This window comes from Dipodomys spectabilis, unplaced genomic scaffold, assembly GCF_019054845.1.
Source record: "Dipodomys spectabilis isolate Male_0828 unplaced genomic scaffold, ASM1905484v1 ptg000174l, whole genome shotgun sequence".
NCBI lineage: Eukaryota > Metazoa > Chordata > Mammalia > Rodentia > Heteromyidae > Dipodomys > Dipodomys spectabilis.
The window spans coordinates 425,268-450,462 of NW_024870851.1; the positions used below are offsets into that span (position 1 = coordinate 425,268).

General features: G+C 36.8%; 1 long non-coding RNA gene and 1 pseudogene across 1 annotated transcript in view; one reads left to right on the forward strand and one right to left on the reverse strand.

Moving 5' to 3' along the window:
- LOC122120042 overlaps positions 1-25,195 on the reverse strand; it is a 75,505-nt gene that overhangs the window by 5,002 nt on the left and 45,308 nt on the right. The window lies entirely within an intron of this gene.
- LOC122120155 lies at positions 15,618-15,845 on the forward strand (annotated as a pseudogene).

Here is a 25,195-nt window from a genome sequence, read left to right on the forward strand (position 1 = left end):
CTAGCTAATAAGTAGTAGAGGTGAAATTCAAGACTAGGTAGTCTGGCTTTTGGGTCTATGTGATGAACTACAATGGTTTCCTACCTCTCAAGCTGTTGAAAAGCCACTCAAGTGAATATATACATATATATATATGTATATATATATGCCTTACAGCATATATATATACATATATATATACATATATATGTGTGTGTATATATATATGCCTTACAGCAGGTGTGCAATTGAGGATAGGGGTTAAACTCTGAGTTAGCATGTATCTATTCCTGCAGAATTTCATAGGGGAACACTCATCATAGATGGCAAAATGTCAAGTTATGTATTCACAATATTACTAGCTCATTATTTACTAAGCTTTAGGGAATAAAACCAAAGAATATAAGATATAAGCATTCATTCTTTGTTCACAAATTTATTTGCTTCTGGCCTATTTTCTTTATGAATTTGGTAATTATTAAATAATGCTACAAAAGATCCCAGAAGTATTCCAACTGTCTCTTCTCTTTAAGGACTCCATTTTTCTGTCATTGAACTACTTCATAGTAAATCAGAGACCTTTTATTTGTTCAGTTCTTTTTATTTTAACATGAAGATAACTTCAATCATCCCTGCTGAGTGTCACATCAGGACAAATATTAGGGGAAAAGGTACCTTATTTTTTGTCAGTTGGGGAACTTGAATCAGGGCCTAGGCACTGTCTCTGAGCTCTTCTGTTCAAGGCTAGTGCTCTGCCACTTTGAGCCACAGGATCCAGTTTCCTGGTGGTTAATTGGTGATAAGAGTCTTATGGACTTTCCTGTCCTGGCTGTCTTTGAACTGCCATCCTCAGATCTCAGCCTCTTGAGTAGCTAGGATTACAGGGGTGAGCCACAGACACCTGGCTAATACTAATTTTTACTTTCGATTAACTAGGAAGATAGGTTGATGTTAATATCAGTCATCTTTTGCTCTATTCACCATTAAGAACAAGCATAGAGTGGTTTGTTTGTCACTCTATGCTTGACTCTATTTTTTTCCATTTCCTATTAGAGGCATGAAGTAAAATTAAGTTTATTAACTAGCAGGTCATACCTGCATGATGCTGTTTCATGAGTTCAGAAAGGGAATAAAACTATACCCTTGCTATCTTGCAGAAGCAAGAAGAAAAAAGAATTCTTTCAGTGTGAGAGACAAGACTTTTTTTTCTGGCAATACTAGATTGTAAAACAGGGTTACACTGAGGGGACCCATTTGGTTATCTTCTCAGGGTTGAGAGTAAATGTTGTGGAACAAATCATTCTGTGAATGAATTTGCCAGTGAGATGCTGGCTTAAGGACTGATCTTTAGTCACCAAGCAAAAGAAGCTGGTGTCCCACAGCTGCAAATGGAGACAACTAGTTGTGGACAATCTGCTTCGGAGTCTGTGTTGCTGCCTCTACTTCATGATAAATGACATTGATCATGTAGGTTACAGAACCCCCATCAGCATCAAAGAAAAGACATTATGCTTTGACATTGTCAATTTCTGGAAGTGTCACACAGCACTACAGGGAATGGCTCATTTAATTCTGCTTTATAAATTAAACTAAGCAGAAGACCAAGATGATAAATCCAAAATGCTCCAAATATTTAAACATGAAATATATCAGTTTTATAAAACTGAAGCCAAGATTTATGATATTAAAATTTCAGCAAAGCCATCTTCAGAAAAGAAAGCTTAACAAGCTTAGAATCAGAAAGTTAGTCATACTTGACAGGGAGGAAGGTAGAATCTGGGCTCCCATTTTTTTTTCTTTTAATGAAAGAAGCACAATCACAATTACAACAGGTAATTTTTCATTATTTTAGCAGACCTAGGCTTTCATTTCTAATGTAACGAATATCTTCTTTTCAAAAAGCTAGAAATAACTTCAACCTTTTGAGATGAACAAGTTCTTTAGGCCTCCTGAGTGGGAAGTCCAGGAACCCTCAGACATACTTGCTCTGGGCATCTTGGTTATTTTAGCCAGGAGCAGGGCACCTGTGTGTGCACACACAGCCTCAGGTTGCCCCTCTGGGCCCTCTTCACAGCAGCCTTCTGGACCTTCATTTATCTTAGGAGGGGGGAATCATGGCATGGAGCCTGCCTGCCTCTCTGGACTTGTGATTCCAAGGTGGAAAGAGTCCAAAATTGTTGCTCAGTCCATTAAGCAATCCCATGTAGCTGAAGGGCTTCATCTATCAATCTTGCTTTTCAGCCAGTAATCTGCTTATTTAGAGGTTTAATTACATTTTCAGGTCACTCGAGTGCTTCTCCCGGATATTTAATAAAATGACTCCTTATTTTATTTATCACATGGTTTATTTTACACAGGTGACCCCCATATTGCGATAGGGAGTGGAAGGGAATGATTACTTATAAAAGATAAATAAGTGAGATTTCTCTCTTCAAAGCACTCTGAGTTAACATAGAAATTATTTGGGTATTGGGCACAGTGATAGCAGGCTGATTGGAAACTCCATGCCGCAGCCACCATTCCTGAAACCCAACATCAGATATTGATTTCCCAGTGCTTTTATGACCCATTTAACAACAGGCATTTTTGGACTGCTTATTTCTTAGGGCTGGAGAAAATTTTCCAGTCGCCCTCCTTCTGAGCACCTCTTAATGATCTTCCCTGATGGGTAAAGACTGATGTTGAGCTTTGGCCATGGACACACACAGCCAATGTCAAGGTAGCTCACACACTTGGGTACCTAACACAAAGTCAGCTTGGATGGAGAGTTTTGTGATATTTTCCATGATAACTACCCAAGGGTCAGGGGGTGGGTGTCCATTGGCTATGTCTGCTAACAAATTCTCACTAATTGACATCAAGCCAGCTAATTTTTATGTAATAAGTGTTGAGTTATTTAAGGCCAGTCAGACCAGTCTGGGCTTGCTCTATTCAAAGATCTCTTACCTGTTTGACTCTCCCCAGGAACATATAATGCTTTGCCAAATCTTCAAAAAAAAATACAGAGTTAAGAACAGCAGTCTTAATCTTCAGCTCTTTGGGCTACTAATTACGGAGCGAAGGATATAAAGAGGGCTTTGCAAATCATTTTTTCCATTAGGAAGGTGTTAGAACCCGTTCCTCGCAGGGCGCCCCGCCCCTCAGCCCAGCGGCTGCTCTGGGGGTAGGAGGCCACCGCGGTGCGCTCCAAGCCAGGCTTCTGTTCTATTTCCTCAACACTTGGAAGAGAAACAAAACAGGCCTAATGAAAAACACACACGGGAAATGCTTTATTATTTCATCATCCGCACCTACTGCGCTCTGGCACCGCTCCGTGCTTAGGAAGAGGGACTTTTCCCTCCATAGGCAGCCAAGTGGGGTGGCACGAGGCTCCTATGGTGTCATTTCCTATCAGAGCGTTTTGGAAGCATTTGCTCTTATTTCCTCCTGGCCACATCCCCCTGACGTCTGTCCCTCTCTCCTCAGCCTCAGGATTGGTCACATGCCCTATCGTTCAGTTATGCTAACTTTAAAACCCAGTGTTTTCAGAGTTGAGGGGTGGGGACCCTGGAAAGTCTGGGGCACCCAACGCAATCAACCCCTAACCTCCAAACGCTAGGGAATGGGTCAAAACCGCCCCAGGGACCCTGACAGCACCACACGGTGGGGGGAAAACAGTGGGATGCTTCACTTATTTTCGTGGGGGAGGGGATCCAAATCATGCAGAGTATTCATTCCTACTGTAATCTTCCCACGTGTATTTCCTTATTTTCACCAGAAAGGAGAGTCAGATAGCAGACATTCCCCAAATGTCATTGGACCATTAGTCAGTGAATAACTCCTTTCATTTAAAAAAAAAAAGTCCCCATTTCTTTTACTCCAAGGTGAAACCTGCATATAATAGACAATGCATTTATTCACATGGAACTCAGCAACCACCAACCACCAAGTAATCCAGGCATGGTCAAGAAGGTATGGCTACCCAGGAAATTAGAATGCTTTAGCCCAGACAAATGAGACCACCAATGTCTGTCTGTAGTAATGTATCACTAACACCTATTTTCTGTTGTTACTGCTACATTACAGTTTGGTTACTTGGAATCAGTCCCATGCCTTCTAGCTTAAAACACTATTTGATAGATGTTTAATATGTATCTGATTAGTTGAGTGGGATTATATGTCAGAGGGCCAGAAGGATAAACTACCATCTCCAGCCCCTTTTTGTGTTATTTTTGAGGTAGAAGATCAATTTACATTGGTGTTGGCCTGGGTTATAATCTCCCTACCTCAATGCGCCAGCTTCCCTTGGGATAATAGGGACATGTCACAGCTATTGTGCTTCTCCTATATCTGGGATAACAGGCATGCTCCCCAGCACCCAGCATTGTTTAGATAGAGTCTCACAGAGTTTTAAACCCATGCCGTCCTTGAACCACCATCCCCTATCTCTATCCCTCAAATAGGTTTACAAGCTTGAGCCCCTTGGCTTGGAACACTGTTGAGATGGAGAAAAAAAACATTCTCCAAAGCAGACGTGTGTGAATATGGCTGCCAGCAATAGATAGCATACATATCATGTTTGTGTCTGTACTTCATTTTGAGGCACTAACAAATTCCATGAATCCCATCATATTTGAGAACTGCAAAAACCTAACACTAAGCCTGTGATTATGATGGGAAGTTTCCAGGAGGAGAAAATGAGCCTCACTTGTCAATACACAAAGGAACATTTTATGCAATAATAATTCAGAAGACAAAGAGTAGTTTGCCAGCTTGTGCAAAGGTATATGCCTTTGTAATAGACAATTGCCAAGCAATGGATGATTTGGAATATATATTTGCTTGTGTTATTATAATGGTTTTCAGTCTGTGGTTACATTCAAATCACTTAGAAGGCTTTAAAAATATTGATTCAGGGGCCATACCCCAAATGAACTAAATTAGAACTTCTACTGTTGTATCACAGACACAAGGAAAATTTAAAGGTCTCTATATGAACCAATGTGCAGTTAAATTTAGGCCATGGTAATGGTTCTCAAATATGAGCAGGAGAATTGCCTGAGTGCTTATGAGCTACTAATTATTGGGCCTTACCTCCAGACTTTGTGTTTCACTAGGTTGGGATCATAGCCAACAAGTCAAGTCTAACAAGTTTCCAGTCTATGCCCTTGCTGCTATTTTGGCAGCACACTTTGAGAACCACACCTCAATCTTAAGATTTGGATCCTATGGATATGGTAGTAATTTGGGAGAAATCTAAGAGTTTGTTCTTGGCTTTATGGTGATAGTGCACTTGATAATTTTTTTCCCCACTTAATGCCCAATGGTTTGCTTTTCAGTCTCAAGGGAAACATAAAGCTATATATATGTGCACTGGTTGAGCAGGAGACACAGCAGTTGCTGAATTTTTCTTAAGACAGTTGGGTCAAGCAGTGCAACCTGCTTCAATAGATTCCCAGTGGAGATAAAGATGCTTTGTTTTAGAAGATTTCCAGTAGAAGATCTATCAGCAGGAAAAGAGAATGGCTGACTTAGGGAGCAGCAAAAATTCACCGTGCAACAGCAAGCTTATGTCTTTGCTCTGGATTCACAACAAATGAATTTATAAGCTCTCATTTGAAATTTCTGTATTAGCCAACGCAAATTTGCTCTGTGTCATATTAAAATTGTGTGGAGCACTATAAACAGAAACAGTGGATTCTGTCAGAATTATTCAGAGAAATTTTGCCTTTAAGAATTTGTCTCTTGCTGGGCACCAGCAGCTCATGCCTGTAATCTTAGCTACTCAGGAGGCTGAGATCTGAGGATGACTATTGAAAGCCAGCCCATGCAGGAAAGTCTGAGACTCTTATCTATAATTAATCAGGAAACTGGATGTGGTGCTGTGGCTCAAGTGGTGGAGCTCTAGCTTTGAGATGAAGAGCTCAGGGACAGTGCCCAGGCCCAGCGTTCAAGCCCCATGACTGACCAAAGGGAGAGAGAGAGAGAGGGAGAGAGAGAGAGAGAGAGAGAGAGAGAGAGAGAGAGAGAGAGAGAGAGAGAGTTGAGAGAGAAGGAGGGGGAAAGAGAGGGAAACAGAGAGAGAAAGGGAGAGGGAGAGAGAGGGGGAGGGGGAGGAAGGGAGGGGGAGAGAGAGAGGAAGAGGGGGAGAGAGGGAGAGAATTTGGCTCTGGAGAGGTATCATTCAGATAAAGCCTAGGCTTTATTACCATGCCAATTATTTTTAATTTCTCACCAAGTGCTGAAGGAGGAACCCAGCTCTCACACTCACCTATCATTCTCTGATCATGTGCCCATCTTCTCACCTGAAGCCAGGCACAAGGCATGAAGCATTCATGCAAACATGATAGAGTAACCCATCTCCCGTGCTCTAGTGGATCTGGCCACCATCCCTTCTTCCCTATTTATTCCACACATTCAGTGTGGTCACTTTTGGCTTCTCACAATTCAGTAGTGTGAGTTCTCCAACCAGGCCACCATTTCTAAAGCTTTATATTGAAAATGTGATCATTTCTTTAAGTGTCAACTTTTAAGTATATGTATTTCAATGAACAGTGAAAATAATGCAGCAGAGATTGTGATTTACAGAGATGGGTCCAGTGATATATCAAAGTGACTCTGATATGTCATGTGGTTCTTGTTCCGTTTTTTTCCATTTTCAATAATAAGAGAGGGGCATATAAAGGCTCATTTAACTTTACTCTTTAAGAGCTTATGATATATCCCTACAGTCTATGAGATCATCCTATATTTTAGAAGTTTGTTGGTTTTCAAGAGGGAATACTCTCTAGTAAACTATAAAGCACTAAATTTAAATTTAAAAAATCTAACAATGGTATTGTTGTTATTTCATAAAAGGAGAACTGGATCTCCTTTGTGAGTGTAGAACTGAAAGGAAAATATGTATTTCATGGTTAAATGTTATAGCATGTTTTGGTAATATGTACTTAAACAAAGTTGATCTGATTAAATAAGTCAGAACACTTACAAATAAAGACAGGATAACATTTTAATGAACTGAATATAGATCTGAAATGGGGTATATATAGGAGGATAATTCCTCATTTAAAATTTTTAAAGAGTAGCACAAACACTCAATTTCTTAGTGAGTAGATTCATAAACTAAAATATATTCCTACAAAATTATAAAATTTGTACTCTGGGTAATCAAGATCTACTAAACGTGGGGCTTAGTTTAGTTATTTATGTAGTTTATATTTTAGTATTAGGTTAACCTACCAATTGACAAGTAATGACAACTTGAAGAGCATGATGCTCTTTATCATTTGAACATGTCAGATATTTACAGTGTAAAACTGTCCTGCTGGTGTCAGGTTTTGCTTGAACACATTTTTCATTAAAAGTGTGTTTTTGTGGGTTTTTTCTCCCCCCAGCAAAACTGTGGGAGATTTTTCTTTTCTGGTATTTAAAATAAGATAAAGTTTAGCTGACTCCTTTTCCTAACTGTCCCCTTCCCCCTCCAAAGGTTTAATAACCACAGTCCTAAGATTTATGGTGAGTGAAAAAGAAAAAATAAGTAAATTATCTGACTGAGGAGCCATTCTCCCTCTCCCTGGCCATACAGACTATTTTAAATGCTGCTTGCAGCAGTCTAATTAAAATAATTTCTGTCAGAAGTCTGTGAAATATGCAGCCATAGCCCAGCTCAATGTTCTCAAGCAAGAATGACAAATCTCTGCTTAATTGGTACTTAATATGGTAGTGCAGGATTAGCAATTCTCCAGGATGAAAGGAGATAACGAAGAGAAAGCTCTTGCTTGGGGCAAGCAGGGAGCCTTGGAAAAGGAGTAGACCAAATGGTGCTCTCTCCAAAACTGTTTTTATCAAGGGCTGTTATTTTGGCCATCATTTATGAAATAACAGACAATTAATGTACATTTTATGACTAGCTCAAGTCCTAATTAAATACAACTATGAACAAAGAATGTGAAGGGAATGACTTCCAGAGACCAAAACAAATACTAGAAGACTTATGATGAGCATTGCTCATCTAGCTATCCTATCTTGGAGATAAGTACCTTGGGAAAGGCCTAAGCCACTTCTGAGGTGCAGCATCAAGTTAAAAGTTATAGTGCCTTTGAGAAATGGTGAACAATGAAGGAAGGGGGGAAGAAGGAAAATCGTCTGTAGTCTCATCAAATCAACACTACTACTCCTAATATACTTCTGTGTTTCCTTCCCATACTTTCCCCTGAAGAGTTTGTGTGTTTTTGTTTGTTTCTTTTTCTTTTTTTTTAATTTTTATTTATTTTTATTATGAAAATACTGTACAGAGTGGTTACAATTAGATGGGCAAGATAATGAGTACATTTCTCTTTTTCATATTCTAGAAAATGTACAGTCCATTTTATGCTTTGCCTCCTTCCTCTTCATAACCAGACCGCTTAATATGTTTTTATTACTGCTCAGTGTAATATTATTTTCAGTGTTTACACAGTATTCTATCAAGTGGGAAATAGACAAGAGTGCCTATGCTATGTGCCAAGTGGTGTACTAAAGACTTTCTGTGTATTCACTAATTGAATCACACAATATCTGACTTTTATCACCTGCATTTTGTAATGAGGATATAGATGCATAGAAAACTTGTTACTTGTCTAATGCTACACAAATCAGTTAATGGTGTCAAGAGTTAAATAAGGGCAGTAGGACAAGTAAAACCATATTTGACTTCCTGCCCGTCTTCCGTCACTTCTTGATGTGCTACCTTGGCAGAATGGCTCTAAATGCAGTTAAACAAACTATGAAGGCTGAGATCCTAAATAGTCCATGCTTTGTGGGCCACCTATAGTTTCTATGTTTTCTTCTTCTTGATGTTTTACAAAATGAAAATATCATTCTTAGCTTACTGGTCATAAAATAATAGACTACAAAACAGTTCTGATCAATAACCTATACTTTGCCACCTTCTAGTCTGGATAAAAAAGTAAATTAAACCTACTTGAGTGGGGCATGTGTCTGTAATCTCACTCTTCAGGAGGTTAAAGCAGGAAGATTTCAAGTTTGAGGCAAACCTTTTGTTACACAGCAAAAATACATCTTGGAAAAGAAACTTAAGAAAGTTAAGTGAGAAACAATTAAGATAACTAATTTTTGAAAGTTTTTGACACCAGAGAAATCAATTTATCTTACTGGATGTATTGTCATTTTGACTTACAATATTAGGGTTTGTGGCTGTACATACATCTAAGAGTAGTTGAAATGGCTGAAAACCTTAAAGTAGTCAACTTAAGTTCAAAATAAATTTGTTCTTTGCAAATCTCACAAAGTTAACAGAAACTTATGAATTTCAATTTATTTTCTAATTCATGCCTTTTGATGGACCACATGAAATTCTGGGTACTCTGTTCTTTCACTTATAGTATTAATTCTCAAGATTGATAATCCTAAACCCCACAACACTGACATAATCTAGCATCCTACTTACCATGCAAGTTCTTAAGGCCCTACCCTAGAATTACTGAATCAGAAACTTTGATGGCAAAACATATTCAAGTTTAATCATGGCTGTCTTAAGGAAATTTAATTCTAAACAAATTATTTTTTGAGGGTAAGGTCGTGCTATATATACACATACATATGTACATACAGAATAATTACATTGAGGTAAACATTTTCATGCTATAGTATTATCTTATTATCTCTCATCACCTACAAAAAACAAGAATCAGAATGAGAAACTTTTAGCATTGTATAGGTATTGTGTGAAGATATATGAATAACTTATGTTATATGATCCTATATTGATTTTATCACAGCTATTTTTTGATTTGTTATGAGTGCATGGCATTAAAAGATTAGCATAACATGAAAGGATTTTGAACCTAAATATCTAAACATTTCTTTTAAAAACTTTTATTATTGAGCACACTCTCCCTAAAATTTAGAAGACTGTACTTTGTTTAAAAAAAATTGAAGAAATTATAGCTGTAGAATTCTCAAATTTGGTGAAAGACATAAACCTGAAGCTATAAACCTGAAGAGTCATAAAGCTCAATGAAAAAAAAAAAGCTCAATGAACCCTCTAGAGAATAAACTCAAAAGAATTTCATGACATCATAATCAAATTGCTGAAAACTAAAACAAAATTTTTTTAAGAATGCTGAGAACATCCAGAAGAAAAACTTATAGGAGATTGCAGATTTCTCATTGGAGACCATGGAGAACAGTGGCGCATGACATCAGAGCCTTCACAACACTGAATTCTCTAGAGAAAAACATCTTTCAGAAATAAGAGTGAAATAAACATTCTTAGCTAAAGGAAAACGTAAACAATTCATTGCTAACGGAAGTTTTCAGAAAGAAAGGAAATGATACCAGAAGGAAACTCAGAACATTGAGAATAAAGGGAATGTGAGAGAAATGGCAAATACTTTGGGACATGTGACATAGTATTTTTTTTCTTTAAAAAGAGATTGAAGCCGGGCCCAAAGAACATAGGTCTCATGGTTTCCCTTATTTACAATTACTAGTATATGTCTGAGACAAGCAGAAAAGATCAGATAAGTTGATGTTAGGCGAAATGAACCTCAAAATAAGGACTCAAATGTTTTTTCTTTCTTGCAATTGTTTCTAACATATTTATAAGATGATTTCTTTATTGCTTTGTATGTCCTTCCCCCACGGTATAACCCCTGTTTTCACTGTATTTGATGCAGGTATAATTTGTGGAGGGGAAGGGAAAAAACAAATTGTTTAGATAGGGATACAGGTGGACCTAATGCAACAATGAGATGTACAAGATGTTATGTCGAAAAACAAACTTTACAATTTTGGCGGGGGGGGGGGGGGGGGGGGTTGGGAAAGGAGGAGTGGGGAGGGGGGAGGGATGGGAAGGAATGGGAAGGGGAAGCAAAGGAGGAGACAACAATGCTTGATAAGAAACGTACTAATTACCTTGTCCATGTAATTGTAACCCTTCTGTATGGTATTTTCATAATAAAAAAATTAAAAAATTAAAAAAATCAAAGAAAAAAAAGAGATTGGAAGGGAAGTATTAGTGCATTGTCCGATAGGAGTTTCAGAGAATGTGGATGTAACATATGACTTCATAACATCATGAGAGGGTAGTAAAACAGGACCAATATAGCAGCATATTTTCTGTGTTCACTTGAAATGGGACATAATGATTCCAAGTAGTTTATGGAAAGCGAACTATGTATCATACAATCTTTAGAGCAATCACAAAGACTATATAAATCCAAAAGAAGGCAGGGAAAGCAGGTGAATCTAAAAGAGATCAATCAGAAAAGAAATATATAGACAAACAAAAATATTTCAATATGTACATTAAATACAAATGGTATTTATGCATCATCCAAAACAAATGATCAGAAAAGATTTTAAAACAAACAAGCACGAGTCCTCTCTATCTCTTACTGTGTGTGTTCTATAAAAACTCACTGAACATATAACCATATAGGTAAGAAAAATGTAAGAAGATAGCAAAGGATATTCTGCAAGAACACAAGGTAAAATTTTGTTTCCAGCTGCTTTTCCTAGGAAAATGTCTGCCATTCAAGAACCCTGATGTTACAATAGGTCTGATTCCTTAAACGAAGTCCTTAACCTATTGTTTTGAGCGATCAGATCTACTTAAGGTATTTCTTTATTTCAGCTGGGCAAAATATATGCTTAAGAACCACTTCATCATTCTTTTGTCATTTCAAAGGGGACCTTACACATTCACGAATGTCTCTGTCTGGTACAAACACCACTAAATACAAAAATTGATTTAAAATGAAGGCAAAATCAATCTGGATATTCACATATAATCCTTTAAATAGAAAAATCTACAGCCCCCAAGCTCACATGTGGCTCTGAGTATTAATTCAACATCATAAATATATCAGATTTGTCCCTGCATGCACAGTAGACACGTATGCACAGGAGGTCATAGCTCCTTGGAAAACCACCCATGTTCTCTTTCTCAGCCATAGTAAGTGACACATATGGTTCCTGTCAGTAGCACTCATTTAGAGAGATGAAACTCCTACAACAGCTAAGTTCAGCTTCTCAACAGTGGCCCTTTCCTTTGATTTCCAAGATATCAAATGACTATTTACTAAACTCTTATAATTGAGTCTTACCAAGTCTTACCTTTAATGAAGAATAAAAACACAGTCCATTTCAAACTATTTTTCCAAGACATAATTAATCCATCTTAACTCATTCTGATATCCACTTTCTGTAATTGTTTTTTGTAGAAAGAACAAACTAGAGATGCATGTGTTCACATACTGTGTATAAGCCAAAAAACAATTTAGGGACATATATCATTTTCATTGTTAATGTATAACATTAAACATACTTGTTAGCATAATAAGTGATAGCCATTAGCATGAATTTTTTTTAAAAAAAAATGACTTTTGTTGATAGAAAGAAGGAACTGTTTTCTTCAAACCTAGCTTGCAACATCGTTTCCTTTCTTTTTGTTCTTCCTGTCTTTTTCTCTTGCAATGTGAAAATACAAGGCAGATGTCTTCATCTCCCTGGAATGCTTTTAAACTTAATGATCGCTTGTAATAAATCAGTACTTTTCAACCTGTTTTCTATCATCAACACATATATAGTTTTTAAAGATATTAGTCTCCACAAAGATTATTAGAAATAATTAGGGCAAGCTAGAACTTATAGCTATTAATATTTAATGGACATATAGTTGGTATTTGTTAACACACATAAATATGATCACAAACTGTAGTTACTAGACAAGATCTTTTACATTTTTAGAAAGGCATCAAGTTGATTTTTATGCTGGAATATGTATGTGCATAAATATTTATACACACAGACATGCACACAACATGTGAGACTGTGAAAATTTAACTGGGTGATTTTGAAAGTTACATGTTACAAATATACCAGGAAACTAATAACTATTTTTTTAGAATTTTAAGAATCTTTTGACTAATATTTCTGAAGATAAAATTTATCTCTTCAAGGCTAAAGTATTTCATATTTCACATTTTGCACTTTGGTTTGCTCAGGATTTCCAGGTGCCAATTTTTTCAATAAACAAAATTCAGTACCCTGAACTCCTCTCATTAATATAGAGAAGAAAAATAACCTGTGAAACAGCAGCCCAAATGGGAGAGGTGGTATAAATAACCTCATAAAATGTGACATGTCAGTGACCTATTTTACATGGATGAAATCTGGTGATAGCAAAACAAATCACTACTTTCCAAGACCCTATGAATTAAGATATGGCTAGGATTAATGTTAAAATCCCCAACTAACAATGACTGAATCTGAAGATGTGATGAGTTTAAATAAGCTTTGCAGTATAATATGCTAAAATAAATTTTTCTAATAGTGACATCCATAAGAAATTTTTACAAGGCAGACTAACTACCTATCTTGATTTTCAAATGTTTAAAAAGCTGTTTCTGACTTTCAATGAATCAAGTCTACTCATTCACCTTTCAAGAGGCCATAAAGTTTCATGCATGAAAGTCTGGATAGGAAATTATGAGACTTAGGTTATGGGCCTCCCTCCTGAAGGAGAACTGGGCCACCCACACTCTGTGGTATTGTTCTGTCACTTTCCTTTTCCTTCCCAGCTAGGTAACCAGGTTACAAAAGCTTACTGTACATTGAGTCTGTAGAGTGACAGAGGCTTATATTCAATACCTAATATTAGCTCTGCTATGGATCAGAACCTCAGTTTTGTCATTTATGAAATGGGCTGAAGGACTTCTGAAGATGTATGCAGAACTGCTATTGATAAGAAAAGCGTGTACAGCCCTCCTCGCAGGTTGTAGTGCGTAGTGTTAGATACTATTGGTGGCTTAATTTGTATTGGCCTGTCTGACCTTCAACACTCAGAAGTTGCTCTTTTTAGTGCTTTCCACTCCAGCACCCATTTATCTGGTAAAAATAAAAACAAAACAAAACTACATAGAGATTGTTGAGATCTCAAAACTTACGTCGTATAAGTGCTTGGTACACAGTTTGAGAAATAGAATCTCAGAGAAAAGCCATCCAAAGTCAGAATCTGGATCTGGGTCTTTAAACCACTGTGTTAATCACAACTCTCTCCTCCACTGGCTTATTCATTTGTTTCACAAACATTATTGAGCACCTATCATATGCAAAGCTCAGGGTTTTGTTATAAACTTCATATTTAATCATATTTTTGTAGCTACATGGGTACTTTTCTACTATTGTTGCTAGGAAGACTTCCTTTAAAGGAACATTTATAAAGAAGCTCAAGGAAGAACTCAGAAAAAGCAGGACTTCTCTACATGAAGGAGTCTCATCCCCAGAACCTCCTGGAGCACCTCAGCCAAATTCTCAGCTTGTCTTCAATATTTCCATCTCTAGATCTGCAAAGGCTATTGTATTGGGAGCAAATGGGTGAAGAACAGTCAGCAAGTCAAAATGATGATACACCAAGTGTACACATTGATAAAGCTTGTTAAGGGTTCTCAAACTATTGTGTTTGGTTAAGAAATATATAAGATAAAATAAACTTATTCTTTGAATTGAAAATAAAACTAGAAAAAATCATATTTAGGCTAACTGGCCTCCAGTTATCCCTAAGATCAATGCATGACAATTTCTACTTTGTGTGTGCTTTGGATTGTTTGCTTCTATCAGCTATCTGAGGAATATTGTCAATACTGGGGTTCATGCTTGGGGTATGACATGTAGTTTTGCTTTAACTATACTCAATTAGTAAGGCATTTTATTATCAGAGCTCTATTTTCTTCCTTGTGGTCAGTGAAGCGAATCAGCTCACCTTGGACCTTTTCTACTATATTACTTATTTGACTTGTGCACAAAAAGAAATGAAAACAATAGTTCTGCTCTATGTGACTCTACAAGTTCATTGTGTAGAATTAAAGAAGTCTAACTTGTAATGTCATTACATAGATATGATTGAATAATGAAGGGTTGGTAGTTTATCACTAATTTTATTCAGAATGGACTCCTCTTGTTTGAGTATTATATTTTTTTCTTTTCCTATATTAAAAATTGTTTCCTGGGGGTCCATTTTCCCTATAGTGTTCATCCATAATACAAATGGGAAGGGAAAAAGATTTACCATTCCAAAACATTTTGTGAAAAGGGTGATATTTCACTTTTTTCAAATTGTCCTTTAATAATTGAAGGCAAATATCTCTCCAAATCATCAGCTCAATTCCTAATGACATTTTTTAGGGATTCTGAAGACTAGAGTCATTTCCACTTCCTACAGCCATTTGTGTATTGATGAGGAGCAGACCCTTACAGAGGGGAAACTCCAGTCGCTATGTAGAGGATGCACAGAGCACTGACACATTCCAACAGGATTTGTTTGTTCCTTTTCACATACCCCATTGCAGTATCCCAAACGTTAGTCATTATGGAAAATAAATGTAAATTAGGAGCGCGCTTTCTGTCCTAAGTTTCTCATGAGGAAAACACTATGCCCAGTTTGGTTTAGAATACCTCTTCGTTTTCTCCCCAATTTACTGCCCTACAAGTTCTCTTCTTTACACTGACTTTACCAAAGTACAATAGACTAAAATATTAAGCCTTAGCCCACTATGCAAATGAGTAGAAAAGTGATGCTCAATCTTCCCAGCACATCCATTGTCAAAATATGCCCACAAAGTGGGCTTTGTCCATATAGAAATAACAGCTCTCGAAAGACTATACTTTCAAGGATCATTTCTATAGTTCGTTACTAGAGAAATCTCACCGATCGTGTAGAGTACCAGAAGCTACAAGGAAGAGGTACAGTGCTCTCTCCTGAGCGTGAAGCTGGCACTTGGTATTTTTGTCTCAGAAATAACAGCTCTCGAAATGCTCAAACATCAGAAATGTCACATGTATGAATGCAAATTGGCATCTTTCTGAAGGATACATTAAGCAGTGTATTTCCCAAGTCCATGGGGTCAATATGTCATTATATTCCAAGAAAAATAGTCACAAATGTATATCAAAATGTAGCTGTGGGCTGGAAAGGTGGCTCAGTGGTAGAGTGCTTGTCTTGCATGCATGAGGCCCTGGGTTTGATTCCTCAGCATCACATAAGCAGAAAAAGTGGGAAGTGGCGCTGTGGCTCAAGTGGTAGAGCGCTAGTCTTGAGCTGAAGAGCTGAGGGCAGTCAGTGCCCAGGCCCAGAGTTCAGGCCCAATGACCGACCAAAAAAAAATAATAATAAAATAAAATAAAATAATTGAAAGCAACCTCAATTTCTAGTGTAATGGTTGAAATCACACATGAACACCAAAATACAATGCTAGAAAATATATTTACTAAGACAGATTCTGTAATATATTGATAAATGAAAAGACTACATTAAGTAAAAAAGCGTAAAAGAACTATTGGAATGATACATACTAAAATGTTAAGGGTGGTTATTTCAGTCTTGTGATATTTGGGGGTCATTTATGCATTTCTAAATGCTCTACAATAAACATAAATTACTTTAATAAGATTTTTTTACTTTTGGAGAAGAGATGAAAGAGCCTAAAAGAGGTAAAATGTCTTTATAGAAACTGAGTACATGATTAATTATTCAGGAATCCATGTTAAACTTTCCCATTCAAAGTGCAGTCCAAAATAAAACACAATTCCTTTGTAGGAAAGTATAATTATTTCTTTAGGAAAATTGTCTTCACCTTAGTAATTTCCAGGCTAGTCTATCACATTTTATTCCTTTTCTTCCCCAATGTTCAGATTTACAGCACCTGCCGTTGCTCTTAATGTAGTAGTTGGACCTTATTTCTACAGCACAGTGAAAGTCCAATGCTCTCCATTTCACATTTTGCCTTTAGCAACAAGCAGTCTGGGAGACATAAAACCAAGATATTTTCTAAGGGCAGGTAGCAGGCACTTTTACTAAATATGAAATACCAAAGCTACCCCAAGCTAGAAGGGCATTTACTAAAAAGGTTGTAAGTAAGCACCTGATAATTTTAAGCTACGAAAATGGGGAAATTTTTGAAGTTGTGTATGAGCACCTTAAGTCAAGGAGATCTTTGAAAAGATTCATGAACCATCTTCCTCCAAGAACCACAAAATGTCCATTTGGAAGAGATGTGAATTTAACCTTTGAATATGAATCTCATGCTAAATAGCATGAGAATAGTACAAAAGAATAGTACAAAATTTCCTTTTCTCCTGCCAAAGCCTGAGAAGCATTATAAAAAATAAAAATAAAAAAGATGGTTGAAGTTATGCATGAACTATGGAGTCCCCATAGATGATTATGGGAGCTAGGGAAGGCTGTGGAAGTTCTCCATGCCTCAGTTTCTTTGCTTCTTAAAAGGTTAATAAAGCATGCTAGTCTCAGGACTAGAGCAGAAGTAATACAAACCAATGCTGGTACTTTTATGGTTAACAAATGAAAAGCACTCTAAAAATATTACTGTTATATTGTTTTAATTATTTTATGCTACTATTTTCATGTAGTTCTGAACTCAAAAAGAAAAAGGAATTCTTTGGAACTTCTGTTTGGAAAATAAAGGCAAAAATCTCAAATCTATTTCATATTCATAGATATAGACCCAACTAATTTAGCTGCCATCCAGAACTTCCATTCCTAATGGAATCCATAATTTCTCACCTGTTCTTTCAGATTATATTTTTACGCAGCTGTCTACCCTGCAATGCACACATGTGATAGGAACAATCAAGCATTTCTCCAGAGTGGAGTAATGAGGGATTGCTATAGGCAGTGCTGTGAAACACCGTCCTTTAAGGCAGGACACAGCTTGTGTGTCCTCTCATTTTTTGGACCTATTCTATTAGCAAAGGTTTCTTCATTTCCTATTAATCTAACTGTGGTTGCAGGGATGATTAACAATTCTGAAAATAGCTCCTATGGAACAGAGAAATTCCACTTAATCTTTATCAGGATATCACCTTCCAATACTTAATCAAATCACTATTACCTAAAAGAACAATTAACAATTTAGGTTTTTGATTGACTTTTGCTTCATGTAGCACAATGTAAGTTGCTACCAATTTTGGTGTGAAACTGAATCACATAGTCTGTCAATTACCCTTGATGAGGGTAAAAACCTAGCTGTGAGTTTCGTATTATGTTCACCAGTCATATTTGAATGTGTTGGTCCATGCTAAAGCTATCAGACTCCAAAATACTATCATTAGCATTTGCACAATAGCAGAGAACAGCAAGGTAGGTGAAATCACAAAACAGTAAATTCCATTTTTGAATATGAAAAATATAAAAAATAAGTTATTAAGAAATAAGTAGCTTCTGGAAACATTAATAGACCTATTCATCCAGTAATTAATTGTCCAAATGTACATATAAGTTAAGTTAAAATAATTCCAATTATCTTCATTCAAAAAAATGTTCCCACTGAGTGTTGGTGGCTCATACCTATAATCTCAGATCAACCTTAGATCTCAGGAGGCTAAGATCTAAGAATTGTGTTTCACTGTCAGATAGGGTAGAAAAGTTTGCTAGACTCCATCTCCAAATAGCAAGCAACAACTAGGGCTGGATGTGTGGCTCAAGTAGTAGTACACTAGCTTATCAAGTATTAGGATCCTAGTTCAAATACCCAACACCATCCCTCACCCTCCAAAGCAAAAGATTCCCATTATAGGCTTTATTAAGAAAATCCTATACTACAGAAACACTAACGGAAAGAAAGATACCATATTCTAAAACCAATTACTATGTGTTTGGTTATGTTTTGAGGCTGTGACATTTAGCACATGATAGCATATGAAAGGTAACATAGCATATGATAATTCATTTACATTGTCAATTTGGATTGTGAAATAGGTAGGAGATTAGAACTAGGTGTTTCTCTGAGGGCATTTCCAGGGATGACTAACAAAGGGGGGAAGATCCTCCCAGAAAGTGAAGGTCATCCACTAGGGCATTTTCTTAGGCATTTGTCACAGCAACAAAAGGTCTAACACGTAGCCCAAAGCTATAACTAAAGACTAAAATTAAAATCTACACTAGCCACAGGCATTGAGAGATCTACCTGCTATTGTGAAAAACTCTATGGTAGAAATAGAACAAAGGCCGAAGTTGAAGAGGCTCAAGAAAAACAAAAAGCTTAGAATTAAGCTGAGGATAGAGCTGTTAGAGTTATCTTGGTACATACAATTAGCATCCAATAGTAGTTTAACAGATGAAGGATACAGAAATGAAGTAAAATTAGAAGATAATACAGAAAATTAAATATTAAATCACACTTATGGATATATATTCAAAGTAAAAAAAATTGGTATGTAAAAGAGATTTCTGCACTTTTGTGTTCATTGTAGCACTAACCACAATAGCCAAGATATGGACTACAAAAAAGTATCAACTAACAGATGCCTATTTGTCAGTGCTACAAAATATAAGGAAATTCTGACATTTATGACAATATGGAAGAATCTAGAAGACATTATGTTAAGTAAAATAAGCTGTCAAGGGAAAAGAAATACAACACAATACCACTTACATGGTATCTTTTAGTTCCTTTGTTGTAATGCTTTTCAAGTATTTTTTCCATGTTGGGTCCCATTAAAGATGCAAAATAAATATTTAAGTGATCTCTGACTTCTAAACACTTCCACTGAAATAATAGAAGAGCATTTTGAGATGAAAGAATTAGATGTTAAAATGTGTACTGTGATTGGAAATCAAGATGAGGGAATGTGTGGAAGACAAGTTAATGATGGAAGGAACTCAAGCTGAGAGAAAAGGACATTGTGTGTGCAAGAACAGGAAATGGGAAAAACCACAAAAAATATGATAGCAAAATCCCAGGATAATCTGGCAACTAACACTTACTGAATATATATTAAGAGCCAGACTGACTTGATTTACATTATTCAATTTAAACCTTAAAAAAGAGAAGATATTATTATATCTACTTTCCAGATGAGGAAACTGAGATTTACAGAGCAAGTAATTCACATCAGCTTGTAAATGAGACATGAATATAGGGAATGCACATTGTACACACTGCACTCATTCATAGAGTTCTAGGGGCATTGTCATTCATAAGGGACATAAATAGGCTTAGCCTAAGTAAATGATAGAGGCTTCTTGGACAAACAATCTAGAGTTTGGAAACGGAATTGCATCACAAGGACCTTTGCTAGATCCCAAAGACAATCCTTATCTGGACACACCCTCCTCCATTCTATACAATGCTCATGTGCTCACAAAGTATACAATAGCAATATTACTTTGATCCTAGGAGCTACCATTATGGTAGAGTTCAAGAAAGGCATCCGAATTCTGCACCAAAAAAATCAATAGAAACCAAGCCCAGGAAAACCACTTAACCTTCCTTGATCTGTTTCCTCATCTTACAAGAGGAGGAAGGACATGGTGATCTCTAGAGTGCAGTTCAAAATTCAGCACTAGCAATTTCAGACAAACTTTAGAATTCCAAAAAAGGAAATGTCATCTTAATAATGAGTGGCAGATATCATGTGGATGTGCCATCATGATGATTCTTGAAAACTAAGCTTGTTTGCTTCATTAGTGACACAGTAAGGCAGGTATCTTACCAAAATCTCTAATAAGACGAAGACAAAAAATTAGAGATACTGTATAAAAGATGGGAGAGATATAATTAATACCCATTTTATAAAATAACATTGTCTTCCATCTTAATTACTCTAAATATTCAAGAAAATTAAATGCATATGAAGTCTAGTTAAGGTCAACAGTATCATTAACTCATGATCCTTTGTTCAGACACAAAATGAACCAACTGAAAATATTTATCTCCTGGTTGTTTATGCTTAATAATACCATTTCCAAATGAGTAGCTTGGAAATGAAGCACATCTGAACTTAAGAGGAATTGTATAGAAGTAAATCTTCGAAGAATACGTGATGAATTGCTTAACGTGTATGATGGTTTAGCATTTCTGTGTCATATGATGAGTGAGAAAAAGCGAAAGATTTTTATTTTTTTCATTTATCGATTTACTTTGCTCTTTAAAACATCTACTTGATTTTGCTTTTGCCTATTCATGCTTACTCTTGTAAAATGAGCTTTTCTATATGCATTTTTCATTAAGCTTTTTAAAACTTCTATTTATTGAGCTGTAATTTACAAACAGTAAAATGCACAAATCTTAAATGTACAGCCCAATGATCTTTTTACATATGTATATACCATGTTAACCACTAAGCAGATTGGGATATAAAACATTTTCATCGCCCAGAGTTCCCTTGTGTGTCTTCTTAGTCAATAACCCTCAACGCCATAGAAGTAGCTAGAATTCTGATGTGTTTTCATGAATTAGTTTTATACTATTTGTGAAATTCTTATAAATGGATTCCATATTCTGGGTTCCTTATGTCTGTGTTCTTTCACTTAATACAATAGTTTAAAGATTCTCTATGTTAAGGCATAACCAGTTGGATGCTTTTTATTGCTGGGGTATATGACCCTTTGTGTATTGCTTTACATACTGCTGGACATTTGGGTTGTCTTCAGGATTGGGCTGCTATGATTCTGGTGTGGCTCTTCTTGCTTCTTTTGGTTTGCTTCCAAAGTAGAATTTCTTGGTTGCAGAGTGAGTGCTCAGCTTTCTGTATGTTTTGATTAACACTATCTAAGAGATAGCATATTAAACATGAATTATCTTTTCTAGATATGTATGAGTGATATCTTGAGCAGAAAAAAGTGGATTTTCTGGGCATTTGCATAGTAATTCTCAAAAATCCAGCATTCAACTGTGTCTTAGAAATTACCTTAGCACCCTTGGAGGGCAATGCATCCTCTACAACAGGGAAAATCTTGCTTCTTTCTCATCAAGGACATTATTCTCTGAAGACTGCTGATGCTGAAAAACTTAGATTTCCTATAGGAAATGTATAAAAAACACAAAATCCTTGGCAAGGACAACCTCATATCTCATTTGGCCATTCAGGCTTCCACAGAATTTGATATCATGATTATGACTTGCATGTGTTCAGAATCAAGCTGTAGACTTCAACCTCTACAAGGCTCAGTCATTTCAAAACCTATCTCCTCTGTCCAGATAATCATCTTTCTTTTGATTTACAGTATCTGGCCTGCAGGTGTTGAAAAACTGTTCTTCTTTTAGGCAGTTAGCAAAAACCCCACAAAGCATATTTTCACAGTTATATCACCTTCTCTTCTCCTCCCACACCCCCACTGTTACCTTCCACAGCAGCCTGTGGATGGTACCTTCCTCCCTTCAGTTGAGAATCCATAAAGTGCCCTGGGTCATATTGTGTCATTGAATGCAAACCCTTATGATTCCACCCCAAAATGGAAAAAGAAAAATACTCAAAGAGATCAAGGAGAGTGTCTCTTTACACAATTTTTTTTTCTGCTAAGAAGCAATCCATCACCAGAACTAGAGATTTATACATACATTTCAACATAAATCTGCATCTGTAATTATGAGTCATAATGATTCTTTATAGGCTGCACTAAATTGGTGAAGAAGAGTTACTGTTATTGACAAAGCATTGACCTGAACATTAGTGGAGGAAGAGCTAATTATTTTTTTTGTCCTGAGGAGTAAGACTTCTTTTCTAGTTATGAATCACTTTGAATTGGGCCTTTGTGGAATATATTTTCTCATGTGAAAACAAATGTAACTGAGTCTCCCAAACACACCCTATATCTTCGTGTAATTACAGGCACATAAAAAATTTAAAACACATTCTAGAGGTTTATTTGATCACTGCAAAGACAGTGATCAGGATTTGCAAGGTTCCTGAAGAGCCCAATCTATACTTTTTTAAAGCAAGTTGTCTGTAAGACACAGTCCCATGTCTGAAAGTCGAGAGCCTATTTTTAGCTGGGCATTCTGGGATTCAAATGTGGATCTACCATTAGCCTTAATAGAGAGCTGTATGGCTGACAACTGTGTGCAGGCAGCCCAGAAAATGTACTCTATGGAAGGCTAAAGGGAGCTTTAAATCATAACCTTATCATACTTGCATGTTATTGGCAAGTCTTCCTAAAAATAGAATCTCATTATTTTAATTCTACAGTATTCTTAGGTTAGCCAACCTTTATTATTAATAACAGCATTTCACATTTATACAGCACTGTCTGCTCAAGAGAACTTCCCAAATTATACACATAAAACTTTCCTACCTTAATGTAACAAGCTCTGGGTTACGAGGGCAGGGGGTAGATGGTAAGTAGCAGCCCCTATGCTATATCCAGGGACTGAGAAAAATGTCAGCAGGTGGGGCTAAAACAAAGTCAGCCTTTGTACTCAAGCCATTTGCCCAACAAACATTTTAATCCTGTGAAAGTATCTTGTATTTTTCATGGATGATTTGCAAGGCTCTGGGGATAGTCACAGCTATCCTAAGAATAATAAGCTACTTCTATGATACATTTTGCGTTTATCTATTTAGGCCTGAGCTGCATTTGGGAAACAACCTCCACAATAAAAATGCAGCTTTTTTATTTTTTTTTATTTTTTTACTCCTCAGCCAGCCTAGCGGTTGTGAGAAGCCTTTTTATGAACTTAGGAACTCAAGCACAGCTACTTAGAATGGAAGGAGGATGGGACACTACAGCCACCTTTGGGTTTATACAGATTGATTTCCAATGTTGTATGGATAGTTTTTAGAGTTAGTAGCCAGATCGTCTGGTTAAATGAAGAATGGGTATGTTGAGATTACTTTCTGAGCATAGGTGATAGGATATGCAAGATTCAATTTTAACAGTATATCTTGCTGGGCTCCAGTGGTTCACACAGGTCGTCTTAGCTACTCAAGAGGCTAAAATCTGAGGATTGTGGTTTGAAGCCAGCCTGGGCAGGGAAATCCTCAAGACTTATCTCTAACTAACCAGCAAGAAAACAGAGGTGGAACTGTGGCTCAAGTAGTAAAGTGTTAGCTTTTAGTGGAAGAGCTACGGCAGAGTGGCCAGGCTCTGAGTTCAACCCCAGTACCAGCACAAAACAAAATTAAATGATGTATTTTAATAATTTTATGTGTACGTATATGTGGTACATGATTGCTTGGGTGAGTGTAGGTATGAAAGATAGAAAGAGAAGTGATAGAGACAGAAAGAACAAGCAGTATGGTGTATTCAGTGTGAAACTCAGTGAAGTAACTCAGTAGAATAGACTCACGAGTACTAATCTCCACATACTTGGTGCATTCAGCATCAAGAGCAGGTCATCTAAGGAAGTAACCAAAGTTAGGGCTTTCATAATAACAAACACTTACAAAGGGCTTTCTCTGAGTCAAGTGTCATTTTAAGAATCAAACATGGAAAAATGGAGTAAGACACAGTCTCTTCTCTCCAGCCAGCTTGTAGCCCAGAAAGGAAACAGACAAGTAAGGGTAACTTTCAATAACTGGGAGCAGCGTTTTAATAACTACAGAACAATAGGGATTTAGAAGGACCATTAAGAACAAGATCGTGCCTTGGGTAGCCAGAGAATGCATCCTAGAAGAGGTGGCATATAAAGTAGCTAAGAGAGGGATGAAAGAGGAGAAAGTCCCTAAGGCAAAGGAATCAGCAGGTACTGAGTCCTCTACGCAAGAGACTTACATAATCCTAGAACTGAAAATGGTTAAGAGTAAAGTGTACCTAATACAAGTCAAGTGGTGGCCACTGGAAGAAGGAGCAGAGTCCTGAAGGGCTGTATGCAGTACAGGAAAGAGCTTGGGCTTTACTCTAAGAGCCCTAGGGACTTTTAATGTGGGTAAGACCACAGTTGCATTTTAAAATACAACAGGAAGGTAGTTCTGGTTACTCTACCTCATAGCTGTACTTCTGAAAGTAGCATAAACTATCACCTTATCATTTCCCCCTTTATTTCCCTTTTCTTCCTTCCTTTTAAGTGTCCCAGGAGGACAGAACTGAGGCAAAGTACCAGTTCTTCCTGTGAGTTCAGACATAAAAACCAATGAAACGACTCCCAAAATAGTGGTTGGTACCAAGGCACATTGAATACTCCCAGCTGCTTCTGTGAAGCAGAAATCTCAGTGGTGAATCCTACAAAATGTCAGTCTTGAGTTTGATGCCTAAGACAAGGGGAAAAAATGGACAGAGGGTATTTGCACAAAAGGTACAATTCTCATGCATTGACCATCATAAATATGTTGGGTTTAGGGAACAAAAAGTGAGCGGGCAAGCCTAAATGTCTGATCTAGACAGGAATGTGTATGCATTTATTTAGAAATGAAGAAAAGCTTCATGAAAGACTCATCTGTTCACTTTTACCCCCCTTGTGGTGCCTGGCAATGTTTGAGCATCATTAGCTGTTTCCAT